Below are 13,450 nucleotides of genomic sequence, written 5' to 3' on the forward strand. Positions count from 1 at the left end.
CTGGTAATCAGAGCTGCTTGCCTAGCAGAACTAATAATTTAAGATTTATTTTCTGTTTGACACTTTCCACTAAGACAGGAATGGAAGGACACTGTAAGGCAGGAGGAAAACACCAAAAGCCATAGAATCTCTGTAAATGGGCCAAATATTTCCTGCCTAAGTGGTTAAGGAGTCAGGAGATTTCCAAGTCAATGTTGTGGACGTGAATATTACAATGGGATCCAGGGCTTCCAGGATGGAGGTGTTTGAGCTTCCTAAGTGGGGAGAAAAGCAAGAACCAATTAACTCCTGTTTCCTCTTGTTTTAACTTCAGCCTCTCAACAGAGCTCACAGGAAAACATTTTGGCTATTCAGGAATCCCTTGTGTTGGGTGATTACAAAGACTGTCTTATAATGTCATTAGTTGCACTTGATGGGAAGAAAATCAAGAATTTCACTGTGCCTCTTGTAGAGGGTATGAAACTGAAGCCGAATGGTGGGTCAGTCACAGAACAGAAGTCTATAAGGATGCCCCATTTCTTCTTTAACCTCTGGACTCAAGTCCGATCATATGTCCCACCTCGCTTTCCTTGAATCACCGCTTAGAGGAAGGAAGAAAAAGACTTGGTACCAGAAGCCCTGAGGAGGAATCTCAAGGTTTTGGATCCAGCTCTCTGCTCAATCCCCGATTAAGTCTGAGCCTTAAACCAGTTTAAAAGCAGAAAGACATATGGTCAATAAAGCCCTGCCTCTTATGTTCTATTCAAAACAAAACTGCTGGGGCTGGGAAGTTGGGGTATTAAAAAGCAATCTAGTGTCCTGTCCATTCAAGGAACCCCTCTGGAGGGAGAGAGAGGGTGAGAAACTTTGTAAAAAAAAAAAAAAAAATGGTTTAGGGTGGAGGGAGGAAGGAATAAAGAGGCTTATCAAGGCCAGCTGAACTTTGGCAGCTAAGCGCTGGAGTGAGCCGCGCTCCCCCCTGCCGGGGAGTTGATGAATAATCCTGGGTCTGGCTGGGGGACTGAGCCAACCGCCATCAAGGCGGGACTCAGCCATTCTAAACGCAAATGAGGGGGCCCTTTCCACCCAGGCCTAAAGGGGAAGGATTAGAAGAGGGAGTTCAAAGCTCTAAAATGGCTCATTCGTGCTTTCTTTTTTTCCTGCCCCCCTCAACCCTTTATTTTGTAAAGGGACCAGAAATATGGTTGGTTATTATCTCAAGTTATTGCTACAAAGAATTTCGAAATTAAAAGATAAGCGCGCTGAGGAAGCTTAGTAATTTTCATAAAAGAGGACTTAAAACAGATGTGCCCTCTTTCACGGAAGCACGCTTGAAAAAATAGAAAAGCATTTTTAACATAGCAGGGGGACATCACATGGCCTCGCGTTTGTCTCCAGAGCATCACTGTGTGTGAATATCAGGCGGGTATGGAGAGAGGACCAGTGTGCTAACTCCACTGCAAATGGCTGGGAAAAGTGCTTTCATCTCCCTGGGCCTGGGGTGGATGACCCGAGTCTGTACACCAGATCTTCTGCTAACTAGATAATTTAATTTTTTTAAATGTTGAATACGGCTTCCCTGGGGCTCAGTGGTAAAGAATCTGCCTGCCAATGCAGAAGACATGGGTTCGATACCTGGCCTGGGAAGATCCCACATGCTGTGGAGCAGCTAAGCCCAAGTGCCACAATTGCTAAGCTTGTGCTTTAGAACCCAGGAATCACAACTACGGAGCCCACTTGCCACTCCTGAAGCCCCGGCTCCCGAGAACCCGTGCTTCTCCACAAGAAAAGTCACCACAGTGAGAAGCCCTCACACCCTCTCACCGCAACTAGAGAAAAGCCTGAGCAGCAGTGAAGATGCAATAGAGCCAAAAATAAATAATTAATCAAACTATTTTTAAAATGTTGAGTAACCTGCCATTCAGAAGGTGTTGAAGTCATCCAAACCACAGTCCGATCTGTAAGCAAAGCCAAGATTTTGTCAACAACTTAACCCTTTTCCTCCTCCTATCATGAGATGGATCTTTCCCTGTTTGCTTTGGGCTGTTGCCACACCAGTTTGCTTTTGAAGGCTCTCAGGCTGTTAAAATGTGAATCACTGGGTGTTTGCCCCAATTCCTTCCTTTACCAGAACCCCTATAGTTTTGTGTCAATTCTTACCAAACCATAGGTTTTCTTCTACTCATCTCTTGCATAGCTGCTCTGAGTAATGCTGCAAGGAAATGGGAGGGTTCCTCTGTGATTTCGTAAGAGAAACCAAAAGGCAAGTAGATGAACAGTAGTGCTTCTAAGTAGCTGAAGAGACAAACATTTAAACATATTCAGAAATTACAGAGACTTCCCTGGCAGTGCAGCTTCCACTGGTCAAGAGTTTCCACTGCAGGAGATGCTGGTTTGATCCCCGGTTGGGTAATGACATACCACATGCCCCACGATGAGGCAAAAAAACTAATAAAAATTATTTAAAAAAAAATAGAAAGACATTGCAAGCCCACCAAGTGATAGTGATCACTAGATCTTCTGCTGCCTTTTTTCAGGCAAACAGTTGTATCCTGAATGACACAAAGAGTTTTCCAAGTTATGGAAACCATTTGTGTTTTTTTGTTTTTGTTTTTTGTCACTGTCTGAAGTGTTTTCTGTCTGTTTTCCATCAAAGTAAAATGCTAGTCGCTCAGATGTGTCCAACGCTTGAACTATAGCCCACCAGTCTCCTCTGTCCATGGAATTCTCCAGGCAAGAATACTGCATTGGGAAACCATTCCCTTCTCCAGGGGATCTTCCGAAGCCAGGGATGGAACTCACATCTCTTGCATCTCCTGCATCGGCAGGCAGATTCTTCACCACTGTGCCACCTAGGAAAATCACAGTAGGCATAGGAACAAGGATTATTTTAGGAGCCCACAGAAGTATTTTAAATTCTTTTAAAATCAAAAGAAGAATTGAATATAATCTGTCCTGGATTGTATTAGTCTTTAAACCAATGCAACCATAAAATATAAATGTTATAATTCTTATAATGAAAAGAAGAGCCCATGAAGGCAAAGGTGCCTGGCACTCGTGAGTCACAACACAGCTTTGACCGAGTATAGGACATTGGGCTGGATATTTTGCAAATCATATGTATTAGGTTTTTCCAGAGAAACAGAATTAACAGGAGGTGTATATAAGATAGGTAACAGCTTATGTGGTTATGGAGGCTGAGAAGTCCCACAATTAGCTGTCTGCAAGCTGTACACCCAGGAAAGCTGGTGGTGTTATTCAGCCTGAGTCCAAAGACCTGGGAATCAGAGGAGCCTATGGTGTTTCTTCCAGTCTGACACTGGAGGCCTGAGAACTAGGCTTGGGTGTGGGCCGAGGGATATTGATTTAAGACTTAGAGTCCAAAGGCCCAGGACCCAGGAGCCCTGAAGTTCGGGGTCAGGAGAAGATGGACATCCCAGCTCAAGAAGTGAGAGCAAGGACTCATCTTTCTTTCGCCTTTTTGGTGGGTTCTGTTGAAGCCGCCAAAGGATTGGATGATGCCCGTTTAAGCGGGTGAGGGAACACTTTACTTAGTCAACCATTCAAGTGCTAATATCTTTCTAAAAAAACGCTTCCTAGATCAACTCAGATACAATGGTTCACCAGCATCCTGGGCATTCCTTAGCCCTGTCCAAGTGACTGGTAACCTTGGCCATCACGTCATAGAAGATAGCACAAAACCTTTGAACAGTCTTCTCTTGAAAGTACAGTGTTAAGAACAAATTTGATTTTTGGGAGCACCCATTCAATCACCTTTGAATTGCCAAAATAAATCAAATAAAGAAGATGTTTTCCTGTTATGCTTAGAGATGGTAGAGGAATTTATAAGGTAACCAGGTGTAGGAATTTTTATGTACTAAGGGGCTCATCAATAACACTCAATTTCATAGCTTACATTTCATGAAAATCAGTACATTTTTAACATTATTATACTGATGGCATCCTGTCTTGGAGACGGTTTCATGCCCAAGTGCCATGTTACGGTGGAGAGGATGGAAGTGTGACATGAAGGAGGGGGCTTAGCATGCAGTCCAGACAGCAACTTTTATAAGGTCGGGGTGGAGAAAAAGACTGAAGAAATAACACCAAGGATGTGATTCTCCCACCTGCCTCAAATTCAGCAATTTCAGAACCATTGCTCTGATTCACTCCTGTCCAAATCGAGCCCTGTGTAGATTCAATACACAAAAGGATGGAAGGGACCAGGCATAAGGGTCTCAGCACTAACTGTATACAATATGAGCATCTATCTGAATCCACGTATATATGAGGTGTATATGTATATATTAATCTCTTGATTTCTGTTTGCTTGTTTGTTTTTATATTGGAGTATAGTCACTTAATAGAGGCTGCGATAATTTCAGGTGTACAGCGGAGCGACTCAGCCATACATATCCATGTATCCTTTCTCCCCTAAACTCCCCTGTTAGTCCCCTCCCATCCAGGCTGCTGCATAACACTGAACAGAGTTCCCTGGGCTGCACAGCAGGTCCTCGTTGGTTATCCATTTTAGATACAGCAGCGTGTGCCTGTCCTTCCCATATTGCCTACCTATCCCTTCCCTGATTCATCCCCTGGTAACCATTAAGTGCATTCTCTGAGTCTGTTTTGTAAGTAAATTCATTTGTTTCATTTCTTTTTTAGATTCTGCATATAAGGCATGTCATATGATATTTCTCTTTCTCTGACTTACTTCACTCGGTATGACTATCTCTAATTTGGCTTCTATTTGAGGGGATGCATGTACCCAGGGACCTTTGATTCTCACAGAAAAAGTGAGCATATTTCCAACTCTTTCTGCCATCTCTTCTTGTGTGAGGTCAGGAGATGTAGGGTCCTCTTGACCTCAAGGCTCCTGATGACTAGTACAGGGTGTGGGACGCAGGAAGGGGCTTGGGAGATGTGTGTGTGTGCTGTCACGTCCGACTATTTGCAATCCCATAGACAGTAGCCCGCCAGGCTCCTCTGTCCATGGAATTTTCCAGGCAAGAATACTAGAGTGGGATGCCATTTCCTACTCCAGGGGATCTTCCCGATCCAGGGATTGAACCTGCATCTCTTGTGTCTTCTGGACTGGCAGGGGGATTCTTTTCCACTGAGGGACCTGGGAAGCCAGGTGCAGGGTGTGGAACATGGGAAGGGGCTTGGGAGAACCTGTGCAAATAAACCAGTGTAACTTCCTACTGGGGAAGAGCTTGCCTTTCTGACGTCATGGGTTGATTTTGGCCATGACCAACATCTCTATATAGTGGACTGCTCATATTTGATGCTGTAAACAAAGTTCATCTTTATTTAGAGGATGAAGGAGGGCACTTCCTGCTCCTGAAATGTGATGTAAATGGTCACTTTCTGTGGATTTCCAAGGACCAATGTGCAAGTTGGTGTTGGTGCTTTGAGCATGCCCCTGAAGTGACCGCTGATCTCTTGATGAACTTTGGCAAGCTGGAAGGTGTAACAGTAACAGCCAGCTTGGTTCCTCTGTGCTTGCCTTGTGCCTTTCCCCATTTAATCTACACGAGACAGTACCACCCCCACTCTGTAAACAGGCGAACTGACACACTGAGGGGTTAAGTAGCCTGGTCAGGAGTTTGGGGAGGACTGGATCCCAGAGGTGTGACACCATTGCCCGCACTCCTAACCACTGGACTATATGGCCACTCTGCTACAGAGACATGGCGGGGTTATCTCTCCTATAGAGAGTCATAATGTAAATTTCAATAAGTCCAACACAGCCTTTGGAACCAGCCAGCTCTCACTTTCTTTTAATATTTATTTATTTGGCTGTACCAGGTCTTAGTTGCACATATGGGATCTAGTTCCCTGACCAGGGTTCTAATCTGGGCCCCTGTATTAGGAATGGGGAGTCTTAACTGCTGGATAACCAGGGAAGTCCCCTGGATCTGACTGTTAAAAAAAGCTCTACTTGCCAATTTCTCTCCCTGTGTCTTTGATTAAAAGAAAGAAGAGAGGAATAATACCATTGCCTTGCATTTTTATTGTATGGATTCAAGATAATGTACACAGGACTCTGGATGGTGGCTGGCATTCTGTGAAAATCCATCAAGACCTATGATGACTGGCATCATGCCTACACCTTTGCATTCATAGTTTCAACCCTGGTTTTGAACTATCCCAATGATGATCTGTTTCCACCTTCCTACCTGTCCCAAAGCTAAATTGTTTGATAAACTGTTTTGCTAAAAATACTCTCAGTTTGACCAATTATAGGGCTTTGATCTACATGTTTCCAAACTAAAAATTTCTCCAAGAGAGTCTCCACGGGTATCTTTATCACCTCGGTCAGCTGTATGAATGTATTTGGCTGATTATGTTAGATCATTGTTCTACATTTCTATATTTTGTTCGCTGGTCCACCTGACATCATGAAGGGAATATGAGGTTTTAACTACACCACAGTCATTAAGATTATGCAAATGTAAACCATGTAGTAATTAAAGCTAATATGGTCCTCAATAGTATAAGATTTGTAAATTAATTTCAAGATACATCACTTCAGCAGCAGGGGTTACTGATTTTCTCTGTTTACACTTTTTACTAAAGTTTGTAGTCTTCAAATTATGTGAATAAGTGGAACATTAAAAATGAGGATGATTTCTGTAGCTTCAGTTCAGTTCAGTTCAGGCACTCAGTCGTGTCCAACTCTCCCTGACCATCACCAACTCCTGGAGTTTACCCAAACTCATGTCCATTGAGTCAGTGATGCCATCCAACCATCTCATCCTCTGTCATCCCCTTCTCCTCCTGCCCTCAATCCCTCCCAGCATCAGGGTCTTTTCTAATGAGTTAGTTCTTCCCATCAGGTGGCCAAAGTATTGGAGTTTCAGCTTCAGCATCAGTCTTTCCAATGAACACCCAGGACTGATCTCCTTTAGGATGGACTGGTTGGATCTCCTTGCAGTCCAACGGACTCTCAAGAGTCTTCTCCAACACCACAGTTCAAAAGCATCAATTCTTCGGTGCCCAGCTTTCTTTATAGTCTAACTCTCACATCCATACATGACTACTGGAAAAACCATAGTCTTGACTAGACGGACCTTTGTTTGCAAAGTAATGTCTCTGCTTTTTAATATGCTATTTAGGTGGGTCATAACTTTCCTTCCAAGGAGTAAGGGTCTTTTAATTTCATGGCTGCAATCACCATCTGCAGCGATTTTGGAGCCCAAAAAATAAAGTCAGCCACTGTTTCCACTGTTTCCCCATCTATTTCCCATGAAGTGATGGGACCAGATGCCTTGATCTTAGTTTTCTGAATGTTGAGCTTTAAGCTAACTTTTTCACTCTCCTCTTTCACTTTCATCAAGAGACTCTTCAGTTCTTCTTCACTTTCTGCCATAAGGGTGGTGTCATCTGCATATCTGAGGTTACTGATATTTCTCCCGGCAATCTTAATTCCAGCTTGTGCTTCTTCCAGCCCAGCGTCTCTCATGATGTACTCTGCATATAAGTTAAATAAGCAGGGTGACAATATACAGCCTTGACGTACTCCTTTTCCTGTTGTTCCATGTCCAGTTCTAACTGTTGCTTCCTGACCTGCATACAGGTTTCTCAAGAGGCAGGTCAGGTGGTCTGGTATTCCCAACTCTTTCAGAATTTTTCACAGTTTATTGTGATCCACACAGTCAAAGGCTTTGGCATAGACAATAAAGCAGAAGTAGATGTTTTTCTGGAACTCTCTTTTTTCCATGATCCAGTGGATGTTGGCAATTTGATCTCTGATTCCTCTGCCTTTTCTAAAACCAGCTTGAACATCTGGAATTTCACGGTTCATGTATTGCTGAAGCCTGGCTTGGAGAATTTTGAGCATTACTTTACTAGCGTGTGAGATGAGTGCAATTGTGCAGTAGTTTGAGCATTTTTTGGCATTGCCTTTCTTTGGGATTGGAATGAAAACTGACCTTTACCAGTTCTGTGCCCACTGCTGAGTTTTCCTAATTTGCTGACATATTGAGTGCAGCACTTTCACAGCATCATCTTTTAGAATTTGAAATAGCTCAACAGGAATTCCATCACCTCCACTAGCTTTGTTTGTAGTGATGCTTCCATAGGCCCACTTAACTTCACATTCCAGGATATCTGGCTCTAGGTGAGTGATAACACCATCGTGGTTATCTGGATAGTGAAGATCTTTTTTGTATAGTTCTTCTGTGTATTGTTGCCACCTCTTCTTAATATCTTCTGCTTCTGTTAGGTCCCTACCATTTCTGTCCTTTATCGAGCCCATTTTTGCATGAAATGTTCCCTTGGTATCTCTCATTTTCTTGTAGAGATCTCTAGTCTTTCCCATTCTACTGTTTTTCTCTATTTGTTTGCATTGATCGCTGAGGAAGGTTTTCTTATCTCTCCTTGCTATTCTTTGGAACTCTGCATTCAAATGCGTATACCTTTCCTTTTCTCCTTTGCTTTAGATTACTAGAATTTTATGGTCAATTTTACATCAAGTTATGTTATGCCGAGGATTAAATGTCTTTTGATATTGTTTACCTGAATCTCCAATTTCCTTATAATAACTATTTCTAAAGGACAATAGACTTCCTAAGTCAAGCTGAGAGAATGATATACCAAATATCAAAGAGGAATAAGAAAATCAGCATTTGGTTCTAGTTCTTAGAGTAAGGTGTTTGACTTGTAACAAGAAAATAAATATTTTTGAACCTCAATTTTCTTATCTGTAAATAATAGTAGACTCTGGCTAATTTCCAAGACTCTGAGGATGAAATGAGATAGGATCAATCTCTTCACAACTATAATGCAACCTATATGGGTAAAATAGCATTATAATTAATGCAGAAAAGTCTCTTAAGTTTGCCAGCCAAAACAATTCATTTTCTTGCTGGGTCTGTTCGCATCTGAGTGATGCCTTGCTATCTCTTTTGATCCATGGAAGGTGGGCAACGTAAAACCAGAGGTGTTTCTGGGAATGGTTTCTGAAGCCCTTGGCATGTCTTCAAACCAGTCCCTTCTCTGTTGCCAGTCAGTGTGAAGATTCAAGAGTCCTACTGTTACTGGATTGGAGGAACGTCCTGGGGAGAGCTGCCCAGGAGCACTGACCACTGCCCAGACTGTCATAAGACTGCAGGTACATCCACATGGACTTCCACAAACAAGAAACCAACATCTTGGTACATATATACAGTAGAATGTTACTCTGCCATAAAAAAGAACAGAACAATGCCATTTGCAGCCTACGGCTGGACCTAGAGATTGTTCTACTGACTGAAGTAAGTCAGATGGTGCTTTGGTTTTAGTTGCTAAATCGTATCCAACTCTTGTGATCCCATAGACTGTAGCCCACCAGGCCCCTCTGTCCATGGGATTTCCCAGGCAAGATTACTGAAGTAGGGTACCATTTCCTCCTCTAGGGAATCTTCCTGACCCAGGGATTGAAACCAAGTCTCCTGCATTGCAGGCAGATTATTTACCACTGAGCCACCAGGGAAGGCTGAAAGTAAGTCAGAAGAGGAAGACAAATATCATATGATATCACTTATATACAGACTCTAAAAAAATGGTACAAATGAACTTATTTACAAAACAGAAACAAGCTCACAGACATAGAAAACAATCTTATGGTTACCAGGGGAGAATAGGGGGAGGGTTAAGTTGGGAGATTAAGATCGACATATACACACATATAAAATAGATAAACAGCAAGGACCTACTGTGTAACACAGGGAACTCTACTCAATATTCTATAATGACCTATATGGGAGAAGAATCTTAAAAAGAATGCATATACGTATATGTATAACTGATTCACTTTGCTTCACAGTGGAAACTAACACACGATTGTACTGGGTTGGCCAAAAAAGTTCGTTCATGTTTTCCATTAAATATGGAAAATCCAAACAAACTTTTTGGCTAACCCAATAAAACAAATATGCTCCAACAAAAATTTTAAAAGTTACAAACTCCAGAAAGAAAGAAAGAAATATCTATTGCATTTAGCCCCTGAGCTTCTGCACTGTTCATTTCAACACCTGGTCCATCCTGACTAATACAAGCAATATGAATTCTGTATTCCACAAAATTATGCAGTCAAAACACCTTTAACTTCCTTTTTCCAAGAAGAAAAATAACTGCAAGTATCCGGACTTTATATTTCACATATATAGGCCATGATAAGTCATATTGATAAAAGTGGAATTTCTAATGAATGCAGTTCATTTTGATTTGAAGAGGTGTTGGACCTAAGGAAAGTCCATTTACTTTTACTCTTTCTAAATCTCTCTTGTTTTATGGCTTTTCCCAATGTAGGAGCTGAAGATTCATTTTTTACCTTTGTGGTTCAAAGTCTTAGAAGTTTAAACCACTTGGTAGATACAGTCAATGCTTTTGATACTGACAAAATCTTACTTTGCAATTTGGAGACAATCTGAGTGATCAAGGATTAGTTGTTTGAGGAACTGGGTAGTTGACTGATAAACTGGTTAGTTGGATTCAGATTGGGTTAGTGATCATCCACAAATCCAATCAATTCTGTGCTCTAGTTTTTATGGCTAGAAATAAAGAAAGCTTTTTGGTAGAGTGCCCTGCCTGTCCAGAGGGATGCGTGTGTGTGTGTGTGTCTTGTGAAATGAAGAATTAATGGAATCCACTTCCAGATTCCATTTCCATCAGGATAAAAGCACGTGACCTTGGTGTGACACACATTTGATCCCAAATGGCACCTCTAAAAATACCAGTTATCAACTGTCTGCAGTAACAAAGAGAATGTTGTGAGAAATGTATTGAAAGAGCTTAGAGTGACAAATACAAAAGCATATAAAAATGTGGGTTTTAAAAAAATTTCAAGCATGACTTTGAAAAGAAAGGGAAAACATACGTACTAGAAATCTCCCCACTCAATTAAACATTTCATTATTAATGGCAAGCCCATGCTGGTGGAATGAGAATGGGTATCATTTGAGTAGGAAAGTTCACAGCCATTTCGAATGTCCAATTTCCCTTTCGGGATAAAGGCAGGCATTAAGATCCTGGATCCTTACTGAGCATCCTGGTTGAAGAGGGGAACCTGCACCAGGTTACGCCAATAATTGCCAGCCCCCCAGGATCCCAGCTCAGAAATTTTTGTGTGTTCTCAGGAGACAAAAATGACTGATCATCAAAGGCAGTGGAGCACAGCAGGACTGTCATAAGCCTGAAGTTACAACTTAGACATGCAATAGAAAATATCATCGCTACCTCTCCAGTGCATTGCCTGTAGTAATTAAAAACTTGATCCCTGCTGTTTTATCATCTCATTAGCAATGGGGGCACAAGACTTTTATCCTTGTTTGTCAGGAATCAAACATACCAGAGGAACTCTGATTATAAATTGATGAAAGTAAAGTTAAACTTTTAAATAAGAGAAGTGACTGTTCACAATGTTTTTTTAAAGCTGATTAAAGATATCCTCTTTTTTTTTTTTTTCTATAAAAATAATATCTCTGTCCAGGCTCGAACGGTAAAGGTCATCTCTAGGATGGCTTCATCCTATGCATTTTGTAAAGGGAGTTCGCTTTGTGAGCAGTTCTGATTTAAAATAAATACCAGTCCTGCAAAACTTCCGAAAGCATGGATACAAAGGATGTCCTCCTTTTCAAGGCTTTTGATGAAGTTGAAACACCTTCTACCCTGTCGGTGATGTGTGTTCTAACGTCTTTTATGGAGGGTGGCGAGCCTCACCGTTTAAAAAGCCAGGCAAGCTTTCTATTTATTTTAATAACTCGTCTTTATAAATGAGGACAGGTGAAGGAACGGGGGCTTCTCTGAAGCAGCTAATTTCTCCAACCTTTGTTTCCAAAATAGAAAAATTCCTTTGGAACTCACACTGTTTCCTTGGGGTCCAAAGGATTCTAGCAACTGTAACCTCTTCTGTGGCACTCAGTCAGTTTCTAATCAATGCTCCAGAGCATATGGGGGTTTCGGATTTGAAGAAGGAACAGTTTATGGGACATTTTATTTTATTTCATACATCTCCCACCCACAATGAATTGCTCATCTGTGCATTCAAACTACACATACTGACGGCCATGCTGGGGATCCAAAAACACAATTAAGCTCCTTTTCTTCAGGGAGTTTTAAACTTTCTCCTCTCCACACTCTACACTCGTCTTTGTAAATGAGGCCAGGTGAAGGAACTGGGGCTTCGCTGAGGCAGCTAATTCCTCCAACCTTTGTTTCCAAAACTGTGACTAACTTGTTTGAGGAACAGTAGTCCAAATAGCTTCAGAAGTAAAATAATAAAAATAATAAAAGCTGTATATTCTTAACTTCAAGACTGCTGCCGTTTGGGGTCAGACTATTCTTTGCTGGGAACTGATCTGTGCATCCTAGGATGTTAAGCAGTATCTTGGTTCTCTCTTCCATTAGATTCCAATGGCTGCCCACCTCCTGTGTGACAATGAACAGAGTCTCCATACACTGCCAAAGGTCACTGTGAGGCAGAGCCACTCCAGGTGAGAACACTGGGACATGTATACATAGTATATTGCATTTCTCTCTGTCTGCCCATCTGTCTGTCCATCTGTCTGTTTCTTTCTCTCTCACACAAACATGCAAAATCATGAACACAGGGTCCATCCTGGAAAGGGACAGCAAAGTCTACTGGGTAATAAGTAGTTTTCTTTCCTAGGTGGAGGGTGGGGGCGCAACAGGGAAGAAGGTCTGACCTGCTTTCCCCTGCACACTCTTCAATACCTTTAAGGAAAATATTTATTTATTTAATTTGGCCGTGCTGGGTCATAGTTGTGATATGCGAACTCTTTAGTTTTGGCACGCAAACTCTTAGCTATGCATGTGGGATCTAGTTCCCTGACCAGGGATCGAACCCAGGTCCCCTGCATTGGGAATGCAGCATCTTAGCCACTAGACCACCAGGGAAGTCCCCACCCTACAATGTCTTTTAAATCATATGCCTTGTGTGTACATTACCTCTTGTAAGCAAGCAAAAGAACGAACAAATGAAGGAATGAATAATTCAAGCCAGGAGGTTTCCCAGAGATAAATAAGTGAAGAATGAAATTAATGAATCAATAAACAAGTACATGAATGGATGTTATGATATTATGCTGAGGCCCCCTACACGTTCTATAAACAGACTAATCAATTAACTAACTCTGATGGTGGGAAGCTTCAGTCACTCAGTTGTGTCCTACTCTTTGCAATCCCACGCACTGTAGCCTCTGTCTGTGGAATTCACCAGGCAAGAATACTGGTGTGGGTTGCCATTCCCTTTCCCAAGGGATCTTCCCGACCCAGGGACTGAACCTGGGTCTCCTACATCACAGCAGATTCTTTACCATGAGCCACCAGGATGCAAACATAGCTTTAATCAAAATTATTCTAGTAAAAACAAGAATGTGCTTAAAGAAAGTGACTGAGGGAGGTGTTTCTGATTTTATTCTGTCATTATAAGCAGCATCAATCAAGCATCCGTACTTTTTTTCCC

General features: G+C 41.8%; 1 non-coding gene across 1 annotated transcript; it reads right to left on the reverse strand.

Moving 5' to 3' along the window:
- Positions 1 to 12,809: 12,809 nt before the first annotated feature.
- TRNAG-CCC (transfer RNA glycine (anticodon CCC)) lies at positions 12,810 to 12,882 on the reverse strand. Its single transcript has one exon. It is a non-coding gene; the product is annotated as a tRNA-Gly (tRNA).
- Between the last annotated feature and the right edge of the window lie 568 nt (positions 12,883 to 13,450).

The sequence above is a fragment of the Bos taurus genome, chromosome 17, assembly GCF_002263795.3.
Source record: "Bos taurus isolate L1 Dominette 01449 registration number 42190680 breed Hereford chromosome 17, ARS-UCD2.0, whole genome shotgun sequence".
NCBI lineage: Eukaryota > Metazoa > Chordata > Mammalia > Artiodactyla > Bovidae > Bos > Bos taurus.